We start from the raw sequence: 16749 nt of genomic DNA on the forward strand, positions 1-16749 counted from the left end.
AAAAGTTAAAAATGTAGCAAGACACGCACATGTGAAAGTATTTCAAATTCTGTTGACAAAATCATGAAGTAGAAAAAACCAACTATGTCAGACAAAAGCCACTACAATTTGTCAATCATGTAGGTATGCATATACACACAGGTTAATCATCTTGAGAGTACGATCTACATTTTTCTTTCACACCAAGCAAGGAACAAGCATCCTGTCCTTCAGTTCTTACACACCTAAGACCTCCATTTCTTACACACATCTTCCAATTGACTACAACGGCATCTGGATCTAACCTAATCATTGTTCTGGTAAGGAGACAACAGACCTTATTCTGATCGGATTCACTCATTCATACCATCTGACTGCACAACTTTCAAGCAAGTTCTGTACCTCCTAAACCTGCCACAAAACAAGAAACTGACTCAGTGGCTCTAAATTGAGTAGAAGCAGACTAAAACACTAAACCCTAGAAATCATTTGTAAAAAACACCTTTAGCATGTGTTTGAATGAAAGATACAGCTCCATCGGGAGGAGGAATTCTTTGGTCTCCAACAGTCATTTAAATACTGGTTGGAAATTACAAACTAAAGTAGCTTTACTTAAACACGGCTGGAAAATACAGGAGGAGATTTTTCTAAGAAATTCTTCTCAAATTCAGATTCTACTTCCCCAATAACTGATGCTCTGGCTGCACAGATAAATTAGGTTTGTATATATTACAACATTCTGGAAAATATATTTGCTCCTTCTTGAGGAAATTAAAGACAATTTTTTAAGGCTGTGACACAAACCAACAAAAGCCAGGAAATGCACTGTTAGGACTGACGCTGTGTTCTTACCTCTCTCATCATTGTGCTTTTTTCCCCACAAAACATACTTACAATAGTGTGAGGCAAGTAGGGAATATCAGCCTTAAGTTACATTTCCTGGCTTCTTCCAGCTGGTGTCCAAAACCTTATTGTTGTTTAGGCATAACTGAGTCCTTTTGTATTTCAAGTTTGTGTTGTGCATGCATAAACACAAAATGTATCTAATTATGAAGACAACTAAAACCTTGAATAAGCAACCTTTTGGTGTGTTAAAAAAAAGACAAATCATGGTTGTACTTCTGTGTTAAGAATGTGGAAATAACTAACAGGAATAGCTACCAAAGAGAAAAAAAAAACATTTTCTGTCATTAATGCTACACAATGCCTTGTACTATTTAACATCACATAGCATTTTGGATTACATTATTTACCAAGGGCACCGATGCAATGCAAAAAAGGCCTCAATTCTCTTCAAGATTTTTGCATAAGAGTACAGTTGGTGAAACATCCAGGTACATTTGAAGCATTTTGTCCAAAAGCAAGCAAGCTACAAAGAGAAAAAAGCAAAAAAGAAAAAAAAAAAGGACAGTTTGAATGCCACTACTATTAGTTTAGTGCTTAATACTTCAATAATAGCGAGTGATGAAAGACTGAACATACAGGTTTTCTCCATGTTGATTCTCTGCAAGTTCTTTTGCATATTTTCTTCAGCAAAATGTTTAAACTTTAACTATATTTTAGCATTTGAAGCATGATATATGTGCATGTAAAACTTCCCAGTGTGTACATAGTTATTCATTAAAACAAGCTTTATGGCACTTGCAGTTTATTTCTGCATTTTAAGGTGCATGCAAAAAGCTTTTTTTTTTTTTTTAAATGCATTTCAGTTGGATTTCATTGAATGTGTTGTACACCTTGACATTTTAGGTACTTTAAGGGGGGTTTTCTTAGTTACAAAAATGAAGTTCTTGAAAGAGAGGTTTTGGGGAGGGGGGAAATCCTTTTAGAAGAAGGCTGGGGTGGGGGGAGCGCGGTATGGGTAAAAAGACTTTATTTTCTAAAGCTCAAATTCCAAAGGAGGAAGACGGGGAGAAATAGGAACTGAAACTAATTTACCTGCATTCCTTTGTCACTGCTTGGCCCTTGACTAGTAAATGATTCCTTTCACTAGCCAATAAAACCAAATCAAAAGCAGGCTTAGGGAGCAGAGGGGGAAGGGGGGCAATAGAGTAGAAGAGAGAATCAACTTAAACTTTGACAAAAAGAGAAAAAAAGGGAAGAAAGCAAACTCACTCCTCTTGCTTTCCAGAAGCTCTCAGGAGCTGTATGCCTGACTCCTTCTGCTAACTTCCCAGCATTAGCGCAGCACAAAGACATTCTCTACCTGCTTTCTTGCAGCACTAGCTAAGGTTATTCCATTGTTCCACATGACAGATAGAGCTGCTTTTGTCTCCATTTAATGCTGGTCCCAGAAGCCTTTCCAATTTACGTACAGTGGAAGGCCTATACAACGCCTTCAGGGGTGAATAGTATCCAAGAACATTTGCTCTGCACAAACTTGGTGCCTAAGCAGTGTATCTCAGAGATCTGGTAAATGCTCAGTTCAAAAAAGTGCTGCATAATAACATGGCAGAAGCATTCAAGGGCTCTGAAGAAGATGAGAGTCTGGTATTGCTGGATACCGTGCAAACATATATAGTGGTAGCTTCTGCCCCTAGAGCACTTTACATTCTAGAGAAGCAAGACAGAGGTTCAGAGAAGGACGTAGGATGTATTGATAGGGTCAAATTTTCAAAAGTGAAAGATACTTAGAATTCTGAATTTAATTTTTACCCTATTAATCATTTTTAATAAATAATTATTGTTGGTAAGAGACAAGGTAAGTTCTTCGAAACCAGAATTGAAAATGCGATATGGAAATTCTTTGTTCTTGAAACCACCACATCATATTTTTAGCATCAAAGGGTCTTCCTTAGAGCTGAGTATACAGCATTTTTCAGAATTGGATTTTTTTGTTCTTCCATCCATCTCTTGACTAGAAAGAATAGCTGGGCAGCAATTAGATAGACAAGCAGGTCAGTAAAGAGCATAATGGACAAAAAAAGCCAAATGCAGATCTCAGTTACACACACCCATCTTCAAGTGGTAGTAGTGATGCCAAATAAGTGTCATGAGGTACAATCACAAATGGAAACACAGATAATCTGCTAAGATGGGTAGCTCTAGACCTCTCAAGGTCAGACCCATTTAAAACTTTATAGTTTAATTTTCAGGTGTTATCAGTTTGTGGAGAAAGGGCCTAGGGACCCTTCTCAGACAGAAACAGAGAAGACAGCCAAGTGTTCTAGCACCCTACACATGTGGTACTTGATCAACAATCACAGTGCTCTACATAGCAGCAAAGCTAGAATCATGAGGACTGTGAACCACACAAAGATGTGGACTAGCAGCAGAGCGGAAATTAGATCAGATTTTACTGAGATACCAGCCTTAAACACTCTCCATTTGCCTGTGGTATTTCTACAATAGAGGCAAAGCTAGAATGACAGACAAATGCTTATCTACTTTCTTCCTGCCTCAATATGCTTTTGGGCTGTGCCTGAATGACGTATATCCATCTACATTGTAGAGGAAAACAACATCAACGTAAGCACAGCCACATTGTGGTGTTATCTATATTTGTACTGTAAAAGACACATGCCCATCTCGGGGAACTGATGAAGTTCCTTCCCACATGAGAGGGAGAGTTGCCTCAGGAGAGCGTGCCAGTTCTTCTACCTGTGGTCAATCAGCAAAATCTTTCAACCTTCCTCCTTAGGGAAATGCTGCCCCAAGAAATGCGTTCAGCATCCAAACAGCAGGTTAAGCAAGCATTCTTTCCCTTCCAACTTTCAGTCTCAGTCAAGATTCCCATTAAACAGTGTTTGGAGTTTCATGCAGAGTACAGTAAATTTATCCCTAGTTAGTAGCTAATACAACATATACAAGAAAGAATCCTAAGACTTTGAAACTTCCCCTTTTACAGTATGCACATACACATATATATATACACAGCAGCTTTTACAGTCCTTGTTTGCCAAATACTCAAGCAACACAATCACAAATACAGGTGTAGTCTAGAGTGGCTTGCTATGATGTTTAATATGGAAAAAAGAGTACAGTTAGTGTATGTATGACTATTTCAGGAGCTCCAAATAAGATAAAATGAGAGCGCTGTACCAGTAAGGACCAATGTTCTGTAATAAAGGGTTCCATTTATAGTAATGAGTACAAATAGAAAACTAAAATGCCTTGGTGTAGCTAGTCTCTGCATTCTTACAATCCCCTGCTGCTCCAAGACAGGTGTACCATTACACGCTTAACGGTGTGAACAAAGAACACCAGCAGAAGGTTAACAATATTAACTGTCCTTCAAAGATTCACACACACTGAAAGAACTTCACAGTACAGTCAAAGAACTTTAAAGGCCCCATGTCTTCCAAAAAGGAATATGGAGAGTTTAAAGTAACAAGAATCTAGTATGTAAGAGCTATCTGTTGTTTTCTTTGAATGACCAGACACTGCTTTGGAAAATATGTCTATTCCAGTGCCTGAAGAACAGAAAGTAAAAAGTAAAGGGATTTGTCCCATGCCATATATGGAGCAGGTGGCCAGGCAGGATGAGATACCATGCTTCCTAAGTCCCAAGCTTGAATCCAATCCTTCAAACCTGCTGATATACAACAACCAAGGTAACACCATCTAGTATGTGTGTGCTTCCTTCTTCTTCCATCACTTTCCTCCTCCTGTGGCTGTACTTTAGAGTCAAAGCTGATCTATAGAGGGTAAAGAATTTCATAACATAACTAAAAACTTGAGATACTGCTCTTCCACAGTCCTTGAATGAAGCTTTTTTCAATGAAAGAATTTTAAAAAGGGGGGGGCTCCGTTAATGTTGGTTTTTTTGAATACGTGCAGATTCTAGAAGTAGGCTCAAAGGGCTAACAAAAGTCACAAACGATACCACTCAGGTCCCCATCCTATTTTCTCAGCTCCTCTGAGAACTCCAAATGTCCTGCTTCTTCCTTTCAAAAGAAAGAAACCTTTCAAAAAACAGTACGACAGCTATCCACATTGATTTTCAGTAGATGATCAGCATTTCACTCCTTGTGGCTTATTTGTAAAATCCTGGCATGCACATTCTAGGGAGTCTTTCGTGCTTGGGAAAGCAACTTTCCCTGAAACTCAGGGACAGCACAGACAGGGGAAGCACTGCCTGAACTTCCCACCTAGAACTGTAGACAGACACCATGAGTCAGCAAGCTTTGGTGTGCACTTACTCAAATAGTAGACAGGATAAATGTTAGTGACATAATTACCAAAATTACCAAGATCTAACAGTGTCATAAAATACCAGAGATAGTACAGTGAAGCCTATGTGCAGATTTATTCTGAAATTGATGATGACATCTGCCAGCTCACACATCTGCATTCACTGAGATTTCAAACCTGGATAGTAGAAGCTCTGGATTGGTGACTACCTCAGTCAAATCCCACTGGAGGAAGGCTGCATCCCAGAAGCTGAGAATGGACTCAAAGTGTTTCAGCGGGGAATTTCAGAGACTTTCTATTCCCTAGCATCTCTCTCAACCATCTATCCACTCAATTGCAAGTTGTCTAAGAATGCTTTTAAGAAAAAAGAAAGAAAAAAAAAACCCAACAAAACAGCAAAAGAAAGTTAAAATGGAAGAAAACACATGGAAGATAAATAGTGTCACACCTCTTCCTGGTGGCTCAGAGAAATACATCACAGAAGTATTAGCTTTTCAGTGTATATGTTGATAAACAAACATTTTTCCTTCTGTCAGAAGACCTTGCCCAGACATATGCATATGTCAGATATTCAGACACATTTGCAGAAATGGTAATGGGAAGTAAAATTAACTATTAAAAGCAAATTAAATCAGTAGGAATCTATGATGTCTGTAAGCCTACCCGAGAGGAGATGTTAGGAGCCAGGTTCAAATGAAAGTCACTAAGCCCATAGAGAGTTGTATAATGTGAATATGAACAGCTAGAGGAACCAGAGAGAAGTCATAAAAATCCAGTGGAAACATTGGTAAAATCTTAGACATTTACTCCAACAAAAGAAACTGTCAAAAGATGGATTACACAAGGAACAGGTAAAGTGGCCCAAAAATCTCTATTGAAAATGAATTACTATACGCAGGAAAAGCACTGCCCAGCCAACCAGCTTCAGTCCAGACTGAGATGTCACTGTATTAAGCATGGTAGGAACATTTAAGAAGTCATGGCCCCTGTCTTGAAGTATTTGCATTTAAGACGATAAAAGGAATTCACAAATGTTGAATAGTTGGGATGTTCTATGGTCTGTTTGCAGACAAGCCATCAACAAAAACAGGGATGGAAAAAATTAAATTAATCAGGAGAAAATATGCACTATTACTTATCCTAGCAGACCTCTACAAAGCCAAGAACTGGTTTTTTTCCCGAATGTGCCACTGATCACTTACAAATATTTTTAACAATATAAATGTACAAACATATACTACTTTGTGCATTCCTGGACACAAACTGGTAAGGTGGAGGTAGTCATTCATCAAGTCTAGCTGTAGGAAATTCAGCATATTTAAGGCCTGTGATTTTTCCCACCAAATTCTGCAAAGTTTTTAAGACTAGCAAATTACAACGGTATTTTGTTTTGTGAAATAATCTTCCTTGCGCTCCCTAATCTCTTTGTCTCCACAGAGTCTATAATTTAATGGAGCAGGATGCTTCAAGATATTGCCAAGGCCATTATCTCTAGCTGTATTAATAAAGCTGCCTCCAAGACACGCCCATATTAACATTACCACATGCACATACTGTAAGACCCATTTCACACTGAAGGCACACAAAATGCCTTAGCCCCTACGGGCAATGTTTCAAAGTACTACGCAAAAGAAGAAATAGGTAGGGCATGGCAAACACAGACATACACACATGCAAAAAACACTCTCAAATACACAAGAAAGCAGGCTGTGCAACCCATTTGCCAAGCTGTAAGTTTCCTCAAGCAAACAAGTCAGCAGGAAACTCCTCAAACAAGCCAGAGCTGGCCACACAAAAAGTGTAACCCCTCCCTTTGGTTGTTACATTGATAATGGGGCAATCCCTGGCCAGAGGGCTTGAGGAATAGGAAGGCAGTAACAGAAGATTTCAAGATCCAGCTCATGGAATACCATAATGAAAGACTGCCTACCAAAGCACAGAGAAATACTTACCTACAGCAACTTCCTGTGCAGTACATACCCTGATCTAAAAGCATAAAATAGATGCTTCAGTGAGACAAAGTCTTCCCAAAAAGTACAGAACTGCTTTGTCAGTCATCTGTAATTTGCCTAATACATAAATGCACAGCAGGTTAATATCAGCATAGACACGTTCATCTTGAAAGGGCAGGGAGGTAAACAGTGAGCACCTCCATCTACCTAGGTAGCCAGCCAGCTTGGCACCAGTGTGCTTTCTAGGTACCACAGAAACAGGAGATGAGGTTGTTCAAGTGTAATCAGACCTATGAGGGGAAAACACCACTGATTTCTGCCATACATTTTTGTTCTGATGTGCAGTTGCAAGCTCTTACTCACTGAAAATACTACAGAAACAAAATGTTTCTTTTAGACCAACCTAATACCTTTCGAGCAGTCATATTCCTACTCCACCCTTGTCTCTTCACAGATGCATGCGTTAAGCCAGCCTTGGCTTTAGCTAAGAGCAGGCTGGTTTGCAAACACTCCAAATCTTGTAGCTTCTCTCCTTGTCTTTCTGCTAATCCAGTTTGTTCCCCTTGCTGGCTCTTAACACATCTGCTAATTCACGTCAGTAAACTTCACCTCCTTTTAATGCTTTTTGCAGTGTCTGGTCTGTTAGACCAATGAAAAAGGCAATGATGATTTTCCCCAACTTCTCCATGCTCCCATCACACAGCCTCTTTTGCCATTGGAGGGGAGCCCTGCAACACAGTGCAACACCAGCAAAAGCAGTAACCATGTATTTTTTCACACATACAGCACTGAATTGAGTGATGACAATTACCTCTCTGCCATTTCATATCTGACTGCTTCCTTCCTTTTGCCTCTGGCCTTTTTGTCTCTGCATTCTTTAGCATCCCTATACCCATTCCACCCTTGGCTTCCCTGCAGACGCTGTCCAAGATTGTACAGTCAGTACTCAAAAAAACCTGCCTGCCAACAACTACAGAAGAAAAAAACCAAAAGTTTCATGAGCATGTAGCCAAACAGTCACGCAAACAGAAAGATGTGCAGTTATTACCTTATCTCCTTGAGCTGCAAGAAAGATATTTTCTGGTTTATTACTAAGGCATGGGTCCCACTCTCATCATGTGCCACACTGCCCCCCCCCCCCCCCAATTCTACCCTAGAATAGAAAGAACGGCATTACAGATACTTTATTTTCTCTCAGCAATTCTCAGAGCTCTCTCTCTCTCTAGACACTAGAGATCTGGGGCAAGGCACCATGTTAAAATAACCAAGCTTTGGTCTTAGGTTTCATCTGGAGAAGGAAGTACCTTCCATGCTTTGCCATTTCCAGGCCTTTCTTTGAAAATCCTTTCTTTTCTTTAAATAACAAGGGGTAGCAGTCAAGTGAAAGCAAGGGCTACTTGATCCATTGTTTGGCCCCCAGCCAGGTTCTGCTGGTCCCGCTTTCCCTCTCAACCACCCGTTTTTCTATCGTTCCTGTAATTTGGAGAGATTAAGATGTATAGCCTGTAAATTGGCTAAACTTTTCCAGGCTGCTTTAATGAGACTGCATATAATAGGGTTGGCTTTTTTTTTTTTTTAATATTTTCCTTAACGTGACCCATATGGAAATAAAAAGATATATTTTTTAATGTATGCTAGATTATGGCCGACATTTTCCTCAAATTAAAATCCATGCTTCAGCAGCAGCATACATTTTCAATGATGTCAAATATATTTTTTCAGCCAACTGGCTGGGGTCACCCTTATAACTCAAAGTTTAAGTGTGCTGGATAATCAGTAGAACATGTGAGTCTCTGTAGGGCACTGTGGTTGCCTCAGCACAGCAGCAGTGCCTGCTAGGAAGCACACAGGACCTATTCTACTCTGAGGCACTCGTGGCAGGAGATATAGCATAAGACAGTGCTAAAGCTCTGCATCTGAATGACTTGACAGCCACATGGCTCACAGCAAGAACCATGTGGCACTAGCCTATGTCAACATCAAGCTCTTCCAGCAGAGATGACCAGAATGCAATCATCATGCTCAGCTATAGACTAAGACTAAGCTAAAACCACCAGGCACTTCCCTATTGATAGATGAGATGCCCTTCATCTGCAGATGCCATCCAAGCCTTGTCAACCATTTATCATTTTGGTTGGAACGATTCCCGATGAGGGCAACCGTGCTCTAAAGAAGAGCTGTTCTTAGTGCTGTTCATAGCATGTACATTACTAAAGTACTTTATTTCCCTGATGTTTCCCACCTTAAGAATAGGAATAAAGTAGGAATATTAGTTATAGAATGGCCAATGTTCGGGCCCACTTACACTATCTTTTTAAGCCTTTCTTTAAAGCAACTCATGCAGCTTGCAACTATGTCTGAATCAGAATTTAAATGAATTTCAGTTGACATATCTGGATAGGCTAAATTCAAATAACAGGGAGAAATATCTACCAAATGTTAAAGCAAGAGAGAGAACTGCAACAATTTCCATGTAAAAGTTTTGTTTTCTTTTTTAACAACTCTTTTAACTAAAAAACACCTGATAATGAAACCACATTTGTTTGGGAAACCACAAGAAACACTGGGCTTTCAGCTTTAACGTTTTTTTTCTTTTTTTTTTTCTAATATTTTCACATTACAGTTTGCGATTGGAAATTGCAGTCATACAATTCAGTCAAGAATTCCTATTTCCATCAAAAGGAAGTTCATTCAGCTTTCCAAAACAATGTGTTTTGACTAATTTCACAGCTAGCACAGAAACACAATGGTAGTTTAGGATGGAAAAGTAAGACCTTGCCTATCCTTAAAAGTTGCATGAGAATATTAGTGTTGGCTAGGTATAGAGACAGTTACCCCAGCAACCCTAATGTGGATGCATTTAAAATGAGTAAAAAAAACCCAAATCAAACAACCAATAGTCAAATTCCTTACATAGTTTATCCTGGGGAGGAGGAAATCCTTATAAACAATGTTGACAAATGTTTTTTTTTAAATAGAAGCTGTAGCTCCACTCAGAAGATTCAGTGTTACAATTCCATTAGGTTATTTATAGCAAATCCTTTGTACTTAATACTTGAATACCCACCAAAACTTCATTTACAGTTGAAACGGTAGGTAATTTAGATATAAGGGATGATGTTACTCCAACTAGGATTCAAAAAGGTTATGTGATACGAGTGTCAGGCTTCTCCTATAAATAAATAAATAAATTTGTTCAGTCACACCTGGCTTGTCCAACCCCTCCGTCTTCTCATCAGTACTCTGCTTCTCTCATCTGGCTCCCGCTGTTCAATGTTTCATCATGTGAAATATTCATTTTTAGCCCAGGTCTCACAGACATGAAGTCCCTTGGAGTGTTGCTCTACCACTGTACAACCCTACAAATAATGGGAATTATTACTAAACGACTGCACTAAGAACATATTTATGATTGTGCATATTCACAGGTTTCCTGGACAAGCCAGCCCTGCCTCACTGAGTGAAGCAGGTATGTGCCACCAAAAGCTCTAGCCCTGAAGTAGTTTTCTCCCAGGATGCAGAATACACAGGGGGGAATTGGGGACCAAAACATGTGACCTGAAGGTATGGATCTGCTGAATACATTTCAAAGAAAAATGGCATTTTGACGAAACCTGTACACCTTTATAAGCAAAAATAAACATAATGTTGGGAATAAAGACTTTGGAAAAAACCCAAATCTTCACGCTTGTCATTGAAATTAACATTAAATGGCTTTTTGATTCTGAAATGGCACAATCAAAAGCTTCAGGTCATTTGTAACATACTTCACGACCAACAAATGCACAAAACCCACATCTGCCTTGAACTTTCTAATTCGTCCTCCAGCCCTAATTCACCAGATGCCACCCCTCACCAAGAACCTGAGCCCTCGAAGCCTTCCACGCTGTCTCTCCACACTCTGCTTCCAGCACCTCCTTCGGCGTACCTCAGCGCACCCTGGCGTACCTCAGGCCGCTTCACCGCTATCCGGTGCCTCCGTACCCCTCCGCGCCTCAAAGCTTCACGCCCCTTTGCCGCCCCGCGCTCGTGCGTGCCGCCCCGCGCCTCAGGGCCGCTTCACCGCTACCCGGCGCCTCCGTACCCCTCCGCGCCTCAAAGCTTCCTGCCCCTTTCCCGCTCCGCGCCTCAGGGCCGCTTCACCGCTACCCGGTGCCTCCGTATCCCTCCGCGCCTCAAAGCTCCGCGCCTCAAAGCTTCGTGCCTCCCGCCGCGCGCTCGTGCGTGCCGCTCCGCGCCTCAGGGCCGCTTCACCGCTACCCGGTGCCTCCGTACCCCTCCGCCCCTCAGGGCGCTCCCTGCCTCGGCGTCGCTTAACTCTTCAGTATCCCGCTGCCCTTCCCCGTCGTGGGGCTGGCTCCTAAGTGGCCCGCGGAGGCAGAGGGCTCGACCCCGGCAGGGGAGAGACAGCTCACCTGTCCCCCGATAAGAGGAGCAAACCCAAGCAGTTCAAGGCAGGCTCGCTGCTACTTCAGAAGGTAACTTGTCAACCCTGTACTGCAGGGAGCTCCTCAGTGCCCATTGCAGTGCCAGGGATACCCGGGGCAGGTAGGGGGATTGCACTAGGGAGGCTTGTTCTGTCAGAAGGAGGAGAAAATGCTCCCATGTAGTGTTGTGCCTGGTTCTGCGCAGTCCACCGTGCTGGGAGGGCAGGAGGTGCCAAGTTGACAGGGTGGTGGGGGAGTTAAATAGATGCTTTTGTGTGACACAGGGTGAATCCCAAGTGTGATCTGTGGGATTCTTCTGATTGATGGCATTGGGACCCTGTAAAAGGAGGATATTGGATCATCCTCAGCTAGGAGATGAGGATGGCTCTTGATAGCATGCCCTGTCAGTGGGCTAAGTTAGCTGACTGCTGTAGGCTGCCAAAGACAGATCTTGAAGCTAGCAATAATGCATTAACTTTACTGACAGCTCCATTGCTGTCCACTGGGGATGCATAGGGACAATTAATTCCCAGCTTCATGGCATTCTGTTAAGCTCACTCCTGGCTTATTGAGTGATCCAAATAAATTTTGTCACCATGAAGCAGACAAAAAGGGCCTGGTTTCTCCCTGTTGTGTGGACTTGAGTGGAGTTCCTCCTGATCTACACTGCAAGAACAAGATTGAAGCATTCAGACAACAATAAAGACAGAAACTGAAGGTGGGAAAAAAAGAATCAAGATGATTCCTCATAAAATAGTTTCATAGGACTAAAATCAGAATTTACTGTATACTGTCACATTTGTTGAAATAAAGCAAAAATACAAAAGGTAATTGAGGCAATTTCCTGAAAATTAAAAAATTCTCCCTGGGGTTCTCAATGTCCTGAAATTTATTCTCATGTGTCTCACTCTAGACTATGTATTTAATCAACTTTGATCAGTGATGCTGTACTGCTGGGTGTTGCAGTGTATGATCATCAAAAAGTTTAGAGATTCCCTCTTGAGAAATTGCAAAAATCTTCAATGTGTTTAACATTATGCTAGAATGTGCTAATGGCTGGCATGGTAGGCATCACTGATAACGCTCCTGGGAAGAGATAAAGGTGCTGTGCAGTGCCTTAACCAAGGGGTTTATTTAGAATGTGGTGGGGTAGAAAGTTTTGTTTTGTCTGATGTTTGAAACATGAAATTCCTATGAGGTACTGTTGAACTGTTTGAAAGCAAGCTGGTATTAAGTTTAGTGTTCCAACCACTGGCCTGGATGAGTTGATGTAGAACAGAGAGGGTGATTAAGAAGAGATTTCTGTGCAAAGTTTTCAAGGGAGACAGAAATGCAAAGTAGTTGCCTTTGGAAACAGTTCAGATACCCAGTTTTTGAGGTCCAGAAAATTACATATGCATTGCATACTAACTGTACTGTTTGAGGTATCAGGACTTGCAAATATTTTGGAAATAAGCCAATTACATTATGAACTGTTCTCAACTTTATCGAACAAAAATCCATATAAGGGCCCAAAAAGCTGCCTCTATGCAGCAGGATAATACTACCAATCAGTTGAAATGTGATTGTTTTGCTATCTTAGCTATATAGGATTAACCCTAGGACTTCATCTGTGGAAGGATCTGTTGCAAAGAACAACTGCACACATTCATGTTCTGTGTCATAATATCAAATCATTTTACTGTGCTAAATCAAATTTGTAGTGTGCTACCACAAAGCAGAGGCTGTTTTCTGAAACCTTTTCAGTTGTGAGTGGTCCTCTTTGGGTTGGAGGGAATTCCCTAACAGATCCAGGAGGTTGATTTCAGCCTTTGTGCAATAGAAAGGAGAGGGCTTTCAGAGGCAGTAAGGGGGAAAGAGATGTAGTAGGCACTACAGAACAGAAGATGGTGAACTGTTTTGTCAACATACCTGTTTTTGCAGTTATCCAGTTATCTACAGAAGTTACATCTTTCTGCAGATTTTCAATGCTGACTACAAATGATAGTACTTATCTTATACAGCGTGCTTTCCAGTCCCTGTACCTTATTTCTTTTAGTACGTACAGTACTGCTTTCCTCACCACCGGGTATGTTATCGTACGTCACTGCAGATTTGTATCCTCCAAAGAGGAGCCAGTCATGTAGAATGACACAACAAACTAAAGCAAGACTGAAGTTCTGATTAACGAGAGGATATTACTACATTTTAGCTGAGCACCAGAAACATTTCTTAATGATGAGATTTGTTAGACAGTGAAACTGTCTTCCAAGGGAACTTGCAGAGGCCCTGTTATTACAGTCATTTGTAATTACATTGTACAAAATATTCTGCAGGCAGCAGTTTCAGGACAAAACCAGGGCGATATTCTCTGTCCAGGATTTCTGTGACTCACTGCATGAACCATGGGTGTTAGCAGCTGTGACAAAACCTGTGATTTTCCAGCCCTCTTGCCTAGACTGTTCACCTGTGTATAATTAAGAGTTCACTGCTATAAGATCTTCAGAACTTTCTGGAAGGGGATAAGTAACCTTGACTCCCACTGAATTCATTGAAATTAAACAGTTTTCAGTGACAGAGAAGTGTTATATCTGCAGAACCAGGCCTGTAATGAAATGTGGGAACGGGCAAGAGCAGCCTTCATTCAAAATTTGAATAGAGCATTGATATACTTATTCCTTTTGGTCATCAAAATTTTCACACTGTACAGTAGTAACAAAGGCCTTAAATTTGCAGTTAAATCTCCTCATTCCATAGCTAAAACAAGAAACCTCTTCTGAACTTTAAAAAAGATTCCAGACTATTTTTCTCAAATCATTTGTAGCTGTCCTGTATCGGCTGGTTTTATTTGGGAACTGAAGGATGAAATGGAACTAAAAACCGGAGAGTGGTATTTCTAAATTGACCAAGACCCAGGTACACTAGAAATCTCATTAATGTGTTACGTATGAGAGTTCCAGAAAATGTTCTCAATCAAATATGTCTAGAGAAATATCCAAAGCCATCCAAGTAGAATAGAGAAAAAGGTGAAGAGAGGGAGGGATGCAGTTTTTTTAAAGAAGTTCAGAGATGCTGAACTGAATAAATCTCCAGTAGGCAACAGAAAAAAAAAAAAAATCCAAGTTACTGTTTTTGCTTGCAGCACTAAGTATTACAGAAATACTCTGCTTTGGCTGATGATGGGAAAGGACAGGGAAACAAGATTTTTGAATACCCAGCCATAAGGATCATCTCTTCTCTTGTTTTAGGTTGCCCAGGCAATGGAGTGATTTGAAACCTCATCTGCGCTCTGATACAGCTGTATTCAGTCATATAGCTGTGTATAGACAACCTTTGGTCTACCTGCCAGGACATCCAGCGTGTTAAGAGTAAGTAGTATAGGCTCATGCCACCTACCAGTCCTGTCTGTGTGTACAACAGGCACTGCAGGGTCACTTCTAGTGGGGTGCCATCTTGTTTTCCCAGTTTAGGTACTTTGCTGTGTTACTATAAAATTGTTTTGTCATCCAATACTAGCAAGTGTTTTTCACAACATTGATTGATTCTAATGGAGCCTAGAGGGGAACCTGTATTTTCTAGTGTTCATTATGGCACTTCAGGAATGAAAATAGCTCTAGCCAGACTAAACAAGGCTAAATTAACTGAACAAATATCCCTTCTACAGGACAAGCATAATAACTTCTAGTTATAGGGCAGTGGAGGAACTGACAGCATCGTTGCTTTTGGATACAATGATGTCACAGTGCACAGCTTTAGTCTGTTGACTGAAGGAGATTTTGTATTCCCATGTATCTTATCGTCAGCACTTTCAAGTCAATTTTATCCTTTTGAGGAAGGGAAGTGAGAGTTGGAGGTTGGGTTTTTATTAGACACAGCTGGTCTGAGGGACGTCATTTGTTCCTAAAGCTAGGGCTGTCTTTCATATGAAACGGTTAGCAATGGGGGGGTGGATGGTGGGCAGGAGGAATCACTTGAAGTAGTTTCAACAGCTGGGGGTCAAATTATAGAGAAAAGTGGAGAGAAGTGAAATTTATAATCTATAATTTGAAACCAAAATAAGAATGAGACAAGCTTATTTGAAGGACTGGAAGGAAAAGGATGTGATATATGGCCTGATACAGCCAAGCAAAATGAACACTGCCATTGCACTATTACTTTGCGGACAATCCAAAAAACCAAAAGGGCCTATTAAGGCTCTCTCTGTGGAAATCTAATTATGTCATACAAACAATCCCCGTTGTTAATAGGACCCTTTAACCATACATGGACGCTTTAAGAAGTCTGTAGCAGATATAGGAAAGAGTCTGATCCATGAAGGCAATAAGAAGTGAGCAGGAGAGAAGGAGTAACAGATGAGGAATTGGCATAGGGGAGATCTATAAAGAGAAGAATTAAAGAAGTAGGAGAGGAATACGTAAGAGCCAAATTCTTCCCTAGAGAGGATGTTGTCCTATTATGTGGGACGTAATCTGCTTTGTTTCTTGAAGTTAAAGGAATGGAGAAGAGCAATTGGTAGGAAACAATGCATTTTGGGGCGGGGGGAAGAGAAGAGCTTCTGGAGAAGAGTGTGGGAAAGCCAATGTTAAAAGAATGTGCTTGCTTAGAGCAAGTAACTGATACCAGTGACTGCCTGTGACATCCTAGTAAAAGAGATATAAAGGAAAGATCGGTGTAAATTAAAATAGAATTATAAAAAGACCAGTGAGACCACTTCTGGCTTCAGGACATCTTGCAAGAAGGGTGTCAAAAATATGTGGGTCCTCACCCAGTGCAGACTGTAGTTGTTGAGACACCACCACCACCACAAAGTGACGTACTCACCCTTACACTGAAAGTGTGGTCCGTCTTTACACTTGTTATCTTCTTTCCTTCCCAAGCTCCCAGGTAGCAAATAACTATTTCACACCTATTACCCCCATAATGTCACAATAATATTCTGACCACCTCTCTACCAGAGAACCCCATTCCTGTACTTATTGTAACTTAAGTGTTGAGTAATATTTCTATGAACATATCCTAGAATTTTGAAAGAATTATGGACTTAATCATAGCAGGATACTCTGTAGGCCAGTGAATGTTCAAGTTATATAGCACTGTACCTACAGAGGGAGAATTTAATATCTGAATATTTGCAGAAAGCACACACTGGTACAGTTGTTCATAACATACTTGGAATGTGGTGATTGGTAACCAGTGAGGGTACAGTATTCACGTGACCTGAGTCCTGTAACTAACCCACTTTGGGTGAATTTGCAGATGGGATATTCACAGCAGGCTAG

Source organism: Haliaeetus albicilla, chromosome 10, assembly GCF_947461875.1.
Source record: "Haliaeetus albicilla chromosome 10, bHalAlb1.1, whole genome shotgun sequence".
NCBI classification, from domain to species: Eukaryota; Metazoa; Chordata; class Aves; order Accipitriformes; family Accipitridae; genus Haliaeetus; species Haliaeetus albicilla.